The sequence below is a fragment of the Gigantopelta aegis genome, chromosome 6 (assembly GCF_016097555.1).
Source record: "Gigantopelta aegis isolate Gae_Host chromosome 6, Gae_host_genome, whole genome shotgun sequence".
NCBI classification, from domain to species: Eukaryota; Metazoa; Mollusca; class Gastropoda; order Neomphalida; family Peltospiridae; genus Gigantopelta; species Gigantopelta aegis.
Genome location: NC_054704.1, coordinates 92,912,871 through 92,924,152, shown reverse-complemented (window position 1 = coordinate 92,924,152; position 11,282 = coordinate 92,912,871). Strand labels below are relative to the sequence as shown.

The 11,282-nt window shown below is 39.9% G+C and overlaps 1 protein-coding gene across 2 annotated transcripts in view; it reads left to right on the top strand.

The window, feature by feature from the left end:
* Positions 1–11,282, top strand: part of LOC121375602 (cholinesterase-like) — a 102,389-nt gene that overhangs the window by 59,339 nt on the left and 31,768 nt on the right. The gene's annotated exons all lie outside the window — the stretch shown is intronic.

Below are 11,282 nucleotides of genomic sequence, written 5' to 3'. Positions count from 1 at the left end.
GTTCAGCTACACGTGGCGTAGGAACCGAAATGAAAATAGCCTATGTTTAACGATACGCTGTTTATGGATGTCTACATGTTAAAGGCATATTCAGAGTGGTCTTCCCAAGGCCATCAAATAAACTCTTAATATATCTTCAAAAGTATACATAATACCAGTAAATACAGCATGGGTTCCCTTGTTTGTGTTAAAACATTCTTCGTAATCTTTCAAACTCCGATCAGGTATCAGATATTTTGAAACATGCTTCAAAATGTTTCAAAAGTCTAGGTTAGGTATTAGTTGTTTTGAAACGTTTTACATCGATATTAAATGATAAACTTAAGTTGTATCTTGAATAAAATTATTAAAGTTCTTTTAAAAAGAAAAAAAAAGGAAATGAGAAAGGAAGGAAGAAAAAGAAAGAAAGAAAGAAAGAAAGAAAGAAAAATGACGCAATAAAAGAAGTAAGAACGAAAGAAATGAAGGAAGGAAAAAAGAAAGGAAGAAAAGAAAGGAAGAAAAAAGAAAGGAAGAAGAAAGAAAGAAAGACACAACAAAAGAAGAAGAACAAATAGAATAGAGAAATCTTCAAGACAGTATCAGTGCTGGAAAAAGCAATTATTTATAGGTTTTGGTTGGCGTTTCCGTTGAGTTGTTTGACTGACAAGGGCACCTGACCTCTGACTCCGAACCACTGATGCGAGTTGCAACACTGACTATCGGGTATTTACCTAGGATCGTTTTACACGGGTAGCAAATGGGGCATTCACCGTGTTATCACGGCATCTACCCATATTAAGTAACTAATACTTTCGTATTGTGATATATCTGCGTGATTATTTTCATGATATATTGTCACACCAACTGTAAAATGTATCCTTTATTCGCCTGTTTTATGATTCTCTGTTTTTAACTCATGCAAGTTAAAACGTGTTCAACCCAGTGTCATAAAACTGTAAACGTTGTTATGTATGTGACAATATACCGTCTAGCCAAATTGTTCCTGCTCTGTCACATATAATAATTTTGTCAAATATACTTCAAAAATCAAAAGAAAGTTGTCATTCGAAATATTCCTCATTTATTACTCACTAATATATATACAGTTATTTGTTAGTTGGTTATTACAGACAATTTGTACACTGTCTCTCTCTCTCTCTCTCTCTCTCTCTCTCTCTCTCTCTCTCTCTCTCTCTCTCTCTCTCTCTGTCTGTCTCTGTCTATGTCTCTGTCTGTCTCTGTATCTGTCTGTCTGTCTGTCTGTCTGTCTCTCTCTCTCTCTCTCTCTCTCTCTCTCTCTCTCTCTCTCTCTCTCTCTCTCTCTCTCTCTCTCTCTCTCTCTCTCTCTCTCTCTCTCTCTCTCTCTCTCTCTATATATATATATATATATATATATATTATATATATGTGTGTGTGTGTGTGTGTGTGTGTGTGTGACTATCTCTCTGTCTCTCGGCCATAATTATATTTAAGACATGAGAAGCCGTGCCTTATAATTTGCTGAGGTGTCGTTAAACACACATTCCTTTCCTTTCTGTTTCGTTTTAGTGTGTTTGTACGTCAGAAACAGAGCAATGTATACAGTACATGTTCGTGTCATGTGTACATAACGCATGTACTTTATAATCGGAAGATCGCGCTCCTTGGGTGCTTGAAGGCGCAGGATCGAACCTCCGAGGGGCAAACCCATTGGTCTAAGTCCGTGATATGTGCTGTCCTGTTTGTGGGATTTTACATTTAAAAGATCCTTTGATGTTAATGGAAAAATGTAGCGGGTTTCCTCTACAAATTACATATCACAATTACCAAATGTTTGACATCCAATAGCTAATGATTCATTAATAAATCAATGTGCTTTAGTGGTGTCGTCAAACAAAACAAACTTTTAATGAGAGAGTGGCCTCAGATCTCTAAACTGATTTGTGAACTCATCCTGGGATTCGATCCCAACATCTGCATGTCTTTAACCCAATGGCAAAAGCTCTGCTCCACGAATGTTCGGGTTATGCGGCAATATATCATCCACGTTGGCTGACTGCAGGCCGCCATCAGTCGGGGCGATATGAGGTGACGTCTTGGGATTAGCTCTTTGTGGGACGTGGCACTTTTATCGGGGATGGATTACCTTTTGATTAATTTGAAGAACTTAATTGAAGGTTGCTCCCCGTCCACGATAGCAGGAAGCCTGTGACAAGAATGCTGTCTGGTTCAAAGCCGTTCCTGCGTTTTCAGTTTTTGTCTACGCCCCTAACCAGCGGTCTGGTTGGAAAAGCAGGGTGAGTTCAGCATGACGGAGAAGGAAAAAAACGTTCGCTTGACTGGTTTATACGCTTAGGGTTAAACCAAAATGACCACACCGTGGACCAGTGAAATAATTCGCGAGTGTTTTGTGTCGTTCGTTGTAGCTGAACATTGAGGCAGGCGATGTCCGCACGATCAAATGAATATAGTTGAATAGAAGGAAATGGTTTATTTAACGACGCACTCGACACACTTTATTTACGGTTATGTGGCGTCGGATAGTTGAATAGGGCCAGATTCATGGGAGTGGGCAAGGAAGGTAGATACCTCCAGAAACAAAAATGCAACAGAAAAGAGCCCTTTAACTGACACGTGCTGTTTCGGTCTAGCTGGGACACACCCTATATTATGATTCCCTGATTATTTATTTACTACCAAACGTTACGCCCCCACCACCACCACCCCACCACCACCACCACCACCACCACTTCAGTTCTTTAGGACTCGGTTTAGGTAACAGCTCTGATGTTTAGAATTCCAAAATCAAATACTTTTTGGATTACAGTTTTTTTTTAATGTTCTAATAAAGCTTCGTGACAAAGCCTAATAAGTATTTGTGTTTCCGTAACTCAAACTTCCCTTCGTTGACCCCACTGACCCTAATTATTTCTGACCGTAAAGATGTTATCGCGATCTCTCGGGATGTAGGTCACTATGGCGTATCCGCCTGAGGTCTGGTACGTCATAAGGTCGATTCTCCCTTATGAATCCATTGGGTTATTGGGGTTGTTTCTGTCCCAAACAGTGCGTCAAAACTGGTACATCAAAAGGTCGTATTGTATATACTGTGCTGCCATGTGTGGGGGAAGGCAACCACACTTTACTGGCATTGGTTGAAAGAAGTGGTTAAGTCTTTATGACCGAGTGGGAAATCGAGCGCGAATCGCGAATTTCAAGAAATCATTCACTGGGCTCTCATACTTATTGTGGCGGGACGTAGCCTACTGGTAAAACGCTCGCCTGATGCGCGGTCGGTCTAGTATCGATCCCTGTCGCTAGACCCATTTCTCGTTCCAGTCAGTGCGCCACAACTGGAATATCAAAGGCCGTGGTATCTGCTGTCCTGTCTGTGGGATGATGCAAATAGAAATAGTTTACTACTAATGGAAGAATGTAGTGGGTAGCCTTTCTAAGACTATATGTGAGAATTACCAAATGTGTGACATCCATTAGCCGATGATAAATAAATCAATGTGCTCTAGTGCTGTTGTTAAACAATCCAAACTTTAACTTTCAACTCAGACATATCAGTATATAAAGGAAATTACACAATTCAGATGTTTCAGAAATGTAATTCGCCGACAGATCCTTGGGCGGAACGTAGCCCAGTGGTGCATATATAACATCCCTTGCTACTAATGGAAAAATGTAGCGGGTTTCCTCTCTAAGTTACGTTAAAATTACTAAATGTTTGACATCCAATAGCCGATGATTAATAAATCAATGTGCTTCAGTGGTGTCGTTAAAACAAAAACAAACTTTAAAAAAAAACCACCAACAGATCCTAGAACACTGCTGGTCCGCCCCTAAGTAAAATTCAAATGGGCAGTAATTCAGTTCTGTAGTGTTTTTTCTCAGTATACAGACCTTTTGGATTTTTCCCATTCTAACTCTTTTATCTTCGCTTTTCGACGTTGATTTTGTGCTATACTGTCTGTGGGACTGAATATAAATAGTATCTTGTTGCTGATAACGAGCGATGTTAACACGGGAGTCGAAACATGCTCCTTCAGAAAATATATTGAAAAACAAGAACATTTGCTTGAGCAAGGGAGTGTTTTGACCCACAAAACCCACTCCCTGCAAATGCGCCTGCAGCCGGTTCTTCTCTCATTTGCTAAACTAAGTGTCTCAGTTGTCATATATTTGACACGTAACAGCCGCTGATTAAACAATATGCTGTGGTGTCGTTAAATTAACATGTCTTTGTTTGGTCCTAGTAAACGTATAGCAGTATAGACAAAATAACAGGACAATCTCGCGAGAAAGGCTATGAAATGTTAGGTATTCGAATATTCTCGTATATCACAGTTTTTTGGGTTTTTTTTTTTAACGTAAAACTGATATCGAGTGAATCTATTAAACTCAGGGTGTGGGACGATTAAATAATGAATAATCATCTTTCAAAAAACACCAAATGCAAAAATAGCTAATAATATATACAGTGTAACATAAACCTATGCAATAAATATAATGTTGATGGGACATTTTTCACAATAATTTATGGTATTTACAGTGGAACGAAGTTGTGTGTCAGATAGGACAGTAAATTATCCGAATCTTTGTGCTGACGTATAGGGGTTAGACAAGGAGAACATTTATCACCTCTTTTATTCTTGTTATGTTTTAAATGACTTGAGAGTCATGCCGGTGCGCGGTTAATACTATTACCCTCAGAAACGCAGCCTTTGACATGGAGATATCTATTTTGTTATCTGCACGACGATTAACGCACACATATAAGCAGACGATGTCACTATACAGAGAAGGCGAGAATATAGCTACGATCTTACATACACGTTGACGCACCATCTATCGCTGTCGTTTTAAAATGACCTGAAAGTTTTATATTATTATTAAATAAGCACTGTATTAATTCATAAGTCACACATACCACTTAGTGACGTGATGAAGAAACAAACTGATAGTTATACAAAGAGCTTAGCACTCGAGGCAAGGTAGAATAGGGAATTGTATGGGAAGAGAGAAAGAAGGGAGAGAGAGGGAAAGAGACAAAGGGATGCAGACAGGCAGGCAGACAGACAGGCAGGCAGACAGACATTGACAAAGCTGTAAAACAATAAAGGGAAGAGAGTGAGGGATAGTCATAATTTCTGTGGAAAAACCTCAACATCATTTCACTTTTGGTTCTTATTAACATACTGTCTATCTTTCTGTTAAATAACGCTAGAGCACGAATAATGCTACTGCTGTCAAATACTGTAATTTTATCTTGATAACAGGCTTAACGAATACAGTACACATCATATTATATGCAGATGACACAAGCCTTAGGCAACAACATACGGTAAGACATACCTTCGAAATACATGCCAGAATGCATGTCACACCATAGAAGCGGGTCATACGACTCCGAAATACGTGCTATCCTTGTCACCGATGTTAAACCCCCAGTATAGCCTCACCATCGTTTGACAGTTTTACTAACACGCTAACTCAACCATAGCTTTAACATATTCCTCATTTTACACTACCAACGGAGATTATGAACTGTCTTAATACAACACCCGAGTCAGTCACTATTGTAATAATATGTCTGTGTGTCGCTCTCTCTCTCTCTCTCTCTCTCTCTCTCTCTCTCTCTCTCTCTCTCTCTCTCTCTCTCTCTCTCTCTCTCTCTCTCTCTCTCTCTCTCTCTCTCTCTCTCTCTCTCTCTCTCTCTCTCTCTCTCTCTCTCTCTCTCTCTCTCTGTCTGGTGTTGTTGTCTCCCTCTGTATCTCTTTCTCCGAGACTCACCGTCTTCGTTCTCCCTCTTTTTCTTCCTAACTCTTATCTGTTTTTCTGTCTACAACTTTTAACTTTGTATGTACGTATGTAAAGCAGGACGTAGCCCAGTGGTAAAGTGCTCGCTTGATGCACAGTCGGTCTGGGATCGATTCCCGTTGGTGGGCCCATTGGGCTATTTGCATATAAAAGATCCCTTGCTTATTTAAAATAATCAGCATATATGTGAAATTATCAAATATTTGACATGCGATAGCTGGTGATTAATCAATCAATGTGCTCTAGTATTGTGGCTAAACAAAACAAACTTTAACTTTAGCATGTTCGTCCGTACGTACGTGCGTATTTAAGTGAGTACATGCAGACCTGTGTGTATATTGTCTACATGTATTTATACATTATGTTGTGATTGGCTCTGACAGTTAAGCTCGGCTCATTAGAAAAGTGGCATGCCCTGGATCCACCCCAAGGGGAGAAACGGACAGAATAAATTAGCCCACGTAGAGAGGGCTTAATCCTTCGTTAAAGTTTCACGTCGACGCGGTATCGAGTGCACTTTATTAATTGGAAAAGCAGATATATCTGCCGATTGTGACTTTATAATTGGAAGTACAAACATCGCCCCGTTCAGGTGAACGCCTGGAAAGAATGAAATCCGAACATCGCCAAACCGAAGAAACCTACTTGAACCAGAAACTGTTATCCCCCGAGTGCGAGAAACTAGCTAACCAGACGTGCTGGGGGTCAGGACGAACGCTGGAAGGAAATCAGTGCATGCTCTAGTGTAGTTGTACATCTATGTATGTGTTTGCTATGCAGAGAGTTGTCTTCTTTGTGATATTTTCTTGGTGCTCAAAACTTTGGGGAGGAGATTAAAAGAGCAAAACTACCGATGCTTATAATTGTTATAGTTCTGAAACCGGTCTAGTTAGTTGGTGACGTGCTTAAGGTCATTAGACTGAAGACTAGTAGGTAATGGGTTCGCTATCCAATCATGGCTTCCACCTCAAGTGAGCTTTAATAAGAATGAAAGTCGCAGGCCCTATATCACTGTAGTTAACAACATCTTTTGAGCGAAAGCTTAGATGTTATGGGACGGTCTTAATTATTGGGGTTTTTTTTAATATTATAGGATTTGAAGGAGAGATCGCAGCTTTAACAACAAATAAATATTTAATAGAATAAACGAAAGAATGATTACATTATTATTGTGATTCAAATCTTGTGACTTTTTTGTATCCCCAATGGTAAATAAATATAGAGAGCCAATTCAGAGAGAGAGAGAGAGGGGATATATACAGAGACAGAGAGACAGAGAGATACAGATAGATTCAGATAAAGAGAAAGAGAGAGAGACAGATAGATAAAGAGAGACACAGAGAGAGCTAGACAGAGAGAGTTACAGAGAAAGAGAGAGACACACACACACACAGAGAGAGAGAGAGAGAGAGAGCGAGAGAGAGAGAGATGGAGAGATGGAGAGATAGGAGAACATAGAGAGGAGGAGGAGAGACAGTCACAACAGAGAGGGAGAGAGAGACAGAAAGAGACAGAGGACACACAGAGAGAGAGGGCAGAGAGAGAGACGCACGCACACACAGAAAGAATGAGAGGGGAAGAGAGAGAGAGAAGGGACGGAAGGGAGGAAATAGACACACACACAGAGAGATGAGAGAGGAGAGGAGAGAGGAGAGAGAGAGAGAGAGAGAGAGAGAGAGGAGACAGGCAGAGAGGGAGAGCAAAATGGGGGGAGAGAGAGAAAAGAAAAAAGAGGGAAAAGGAGGGGGAGAGAGATTATTAAAATAGTCACTGAGCCTGTAATGATGTAGTAAGACAACTCGACGGTGTATACAACATACAGTGTTAGACTTGACCATTCCACATCACTGCAGACAATCTGGCGCATCACTGCCCCGTGTACATATTTCTATGTTTCCTCCATATCACGTCAATAATGAGTCTATATCGGCATCGCATTTCGCAGAACGTGTTCATTGAAACATTCTTGGCGTGAAACATCTCTGCTTTTAATTTCTGTTTACTGCCCAAAATGCGGTATACATAACTACATCAATGTGTTGAAAGGTTTCTAAACACCGCAAATGTTTGGCAAATTACAAATGCGTGTAGAAAACGTGGGCTCAATAGCCGTTTTGAAGGAAACTGCCATCTCCTTGTTATTCTACGAGCAGATGCGTGTGAACCTGTGTGGCTCCTTGTTATAACCTGGAGCAAATAAAGGTTACTCTTAACACCAGGAGAAAGGAAAGGAATATTTCTTTAACGACATCTCTACAGATTTTAAACTCCGGCCATATGCTAATTTTGTCACTTGAGAGAGAGAGAGAGAGAGAGAGAGAGAGAGAGAGAGAGAGAGAGAGAGAGAGAGAGAGAGAGATTAGATTTTGTTTTGTTTTGTTTTGCACATTGGTTAATTAATCATCGACTATCAGATGTCAAACATTTAGTAATTCCCTTTTTTCCCCCATTAGTAGCAAGGGATCTTTTAAATGGACTTGCCACGGCTTTTGATATACCAGTCGTAAGGGCACCGGTTGGAACAGGAAAAAGTCAGTGGTCTGTAGCACTAGTCGTAGAATACCGGAAGAATTGCGCAACAACCCCCCCCCCCCCCCCCTCCCAAACCAGACCCAAATCTAGTTACAATAAAAACACCATCTGTACATTGACGGGATTCGAACCTAATGCCCCGATTTGTATGCCGTTCAAGTCTTCTGCTAAAATAGCTTTATTGTAACGATAAAGAGAAGAGGATGAGAAGATAAATCGAATGGGCGATGAAGAAGGGGGTATTGGCGCTATGGCCACCTGACAAGGTATGGCAATAACGTCTGAAGGTTTCACGATTTCAAACCGTCGGTTTTTCTACCTTTTCGTTCAGTGTGTCTGGGACATATGTCTTCTGCTGCTACAAGCCACGATCATTCCGAGTTCTGCTTCATTTGCCGCGCTGTCGGTATTTGCGCTATATGTGTGTGCTTGGAATGGCGGCGTGGCACGTGCATAGATATGTCGTAGAAACGCGGTCTGCAATGTGGGGAGCAACAAGTGGCTTCTCAACGCTCATCTTGGCGTCAAGTCAATAGGGTTTCTGGGACCAAATCAATTATCAGAGTCGATAATGTTAACATTTTATGATAAAACTGATATATGTAATGCATCAACACATCCGAGCAATAAATATATAGAATACTTTTTATTAGCAACCCCTTTTTTTCTCTCAGAAAATCGTATTTACATTTGCTATATTGTACCCTGTACTAAGTTAAACCTCTACTATAGTCGTGTGTGTACTGTATACTAAATACATTTTTATTTATTTTATTGGGAATCGATACTAGAGTGAATGTTTATCTTCTTGACAACATCAACTTTTCAGAACAACTTCATGCCATCTCCTTTTTCAAACAGTCCTAGACCAACCAACCCCCCCCCCCCCCCCCCCCACGCCCTATTATTTCAAACATCCTGATGCCACAAATTGTGAATACTTTTCTAAAACAAATTAAAACTCTCGTTCATTGAACTTATTTATCTACTGATTCGTTTTGATACTATGGTAAACTAAAGAATAAAGTTTGTGTTTTGTTTTCCTCCCTCGATACATTCCTCCCGTCTCCGGGACTGCATTCCGGGAATCGCCGACAAGCTGCAGTCGCGCACGGATTGGGTTTGTTTGAACTACAACAGATGCACAAACCGCTTTGGCCAAACATCTGTTAAACACGCCAATTCTTCTAATACATAGCTTGAATTCATCATCTTCACATTTATTCACTTTTCTGGCGTGAATCTCGCTATAATAGCGCAGAAGACAACAGTATGAGCGTCAGGCGTGGGTGTCAGGACGGTGTGCAGGACACTGTGCAGGTGGGTGGTCTAGACTTGGGCGAGCACAGTTTTTAGGGTGTCTTGGGTCATTCTCCCCTGGAAAATATACCGAAAAAAAAATTGCTTGGTGCGGGGGGGGGGGGGGGGGGGGGAGAGAGGCCGACAACCAATCAATCAATCAATTTGACTCGTGCTTACACCCACTGAAGGTTCTAAGGCGACTGTCTTAGGCACAGTCTCCGAGATTCCTCATTGGATGTGTCCAACACAGGTAGACAAACGCGCCTGGGTGTGTATAGTGCAGACTTTGTAATTTGTCTCCCTTTAAGTCTTCTCCACTAAAAAAAACAAAACAAAAAACCCCAAAACAAAACAAAACAAAAACCTCACTCATACACGCATACAACCAGATTTAAAACCAGATTTTTGTCTGAATATTATTTTCTAGTTTTAAAAAAGAAAATTACATTTGACCATAAATTAATTTATCTTTCGAGTGTACCTATTACATGTATATAGTTTAGTTTCTCTCTCTCACTTTTGAGGAAGGAAGGAAATGTTTTATTTAACGACGCACTCAACACATTTTATTGACGGTTATATGGTGTCGGATATATGGTTAAGGACCATTGAGGGAGGAAACCTGCTGTTGTCACTTCATGGACTACTCTTTTCGATTAGCAGCAAGGGATCTTTTATATGCACCATCACAGACAGGATAGCACATACCATGACCTTTGATGTACCAGTCGTGGTACACTGGCTGGACACCTTTGAGGAAGTCAGTGTTCTGCTGGCAAAATTATCAACCATGTTTTAATTGGATTGTTTTCAGTAGAGATTTACTCATTTCAGATAGGCGTGCATGTATATATAATACCTTATCATGTTACTTTATAGAGTGTCTCGAATAAATACATGTCTAAATGACCATGTGACACCTTTATCTGTATATTATACTAGCATATACAACATTTCTTATCGTTCTTTCGTAGCTGGCCTTCAATTCATCCGAACTGAGGGCGTAATATACCGGTGATATATATAGTTGCCTTTGTTTTGTAAACACTTTTTAGATTATTTCAAAGATATTTCTGGAAAATGTATAGTTGCTTATTATGTATTTTTGTTTACTGAACGCTTTCTGGGTCATTTACCTTCCAGTAAACTGTTTGCCTATGCACTTCATTTACTGAGTAAATATTGTTTTTTAAAAAAGTAAATATTTGTTTGGTCTTGAGTAGAGGGCACATCCCCCACCCCAATTTCTACGGGCCTATAAATAATAAAACAGTGTTGTTCTTGTTTTATGAATCAGTTTGGTTACTGCAATTTTTGTTGTTGTTGTTGTTGTGGGTTTTTTTTTTTTTTGTTGTTGTGTGTTTTTTAAAGTGTCACACCCTAGTTTTAAACACACGACTTGTTTTTGATTATTAAAGCCGTTTTCGATCATTTAAATTAGAACAACTTCCATTTTATTATTTAGAATGTTAATTTTCGTACACCTGAAGAGGTTTTCATAATTCTAAAAACGCACGTTCATCTGCTAAATAATGGTTATCGCGACACGCTCTAGTCTAGTTGTGGACGGTATTTCCCCATTTAAACATCACAGACTTTAGTTTTTCTCTGTTATAACCATATCCAAATATGTTACAGGTTTGTAGATTAATTAAACTTAG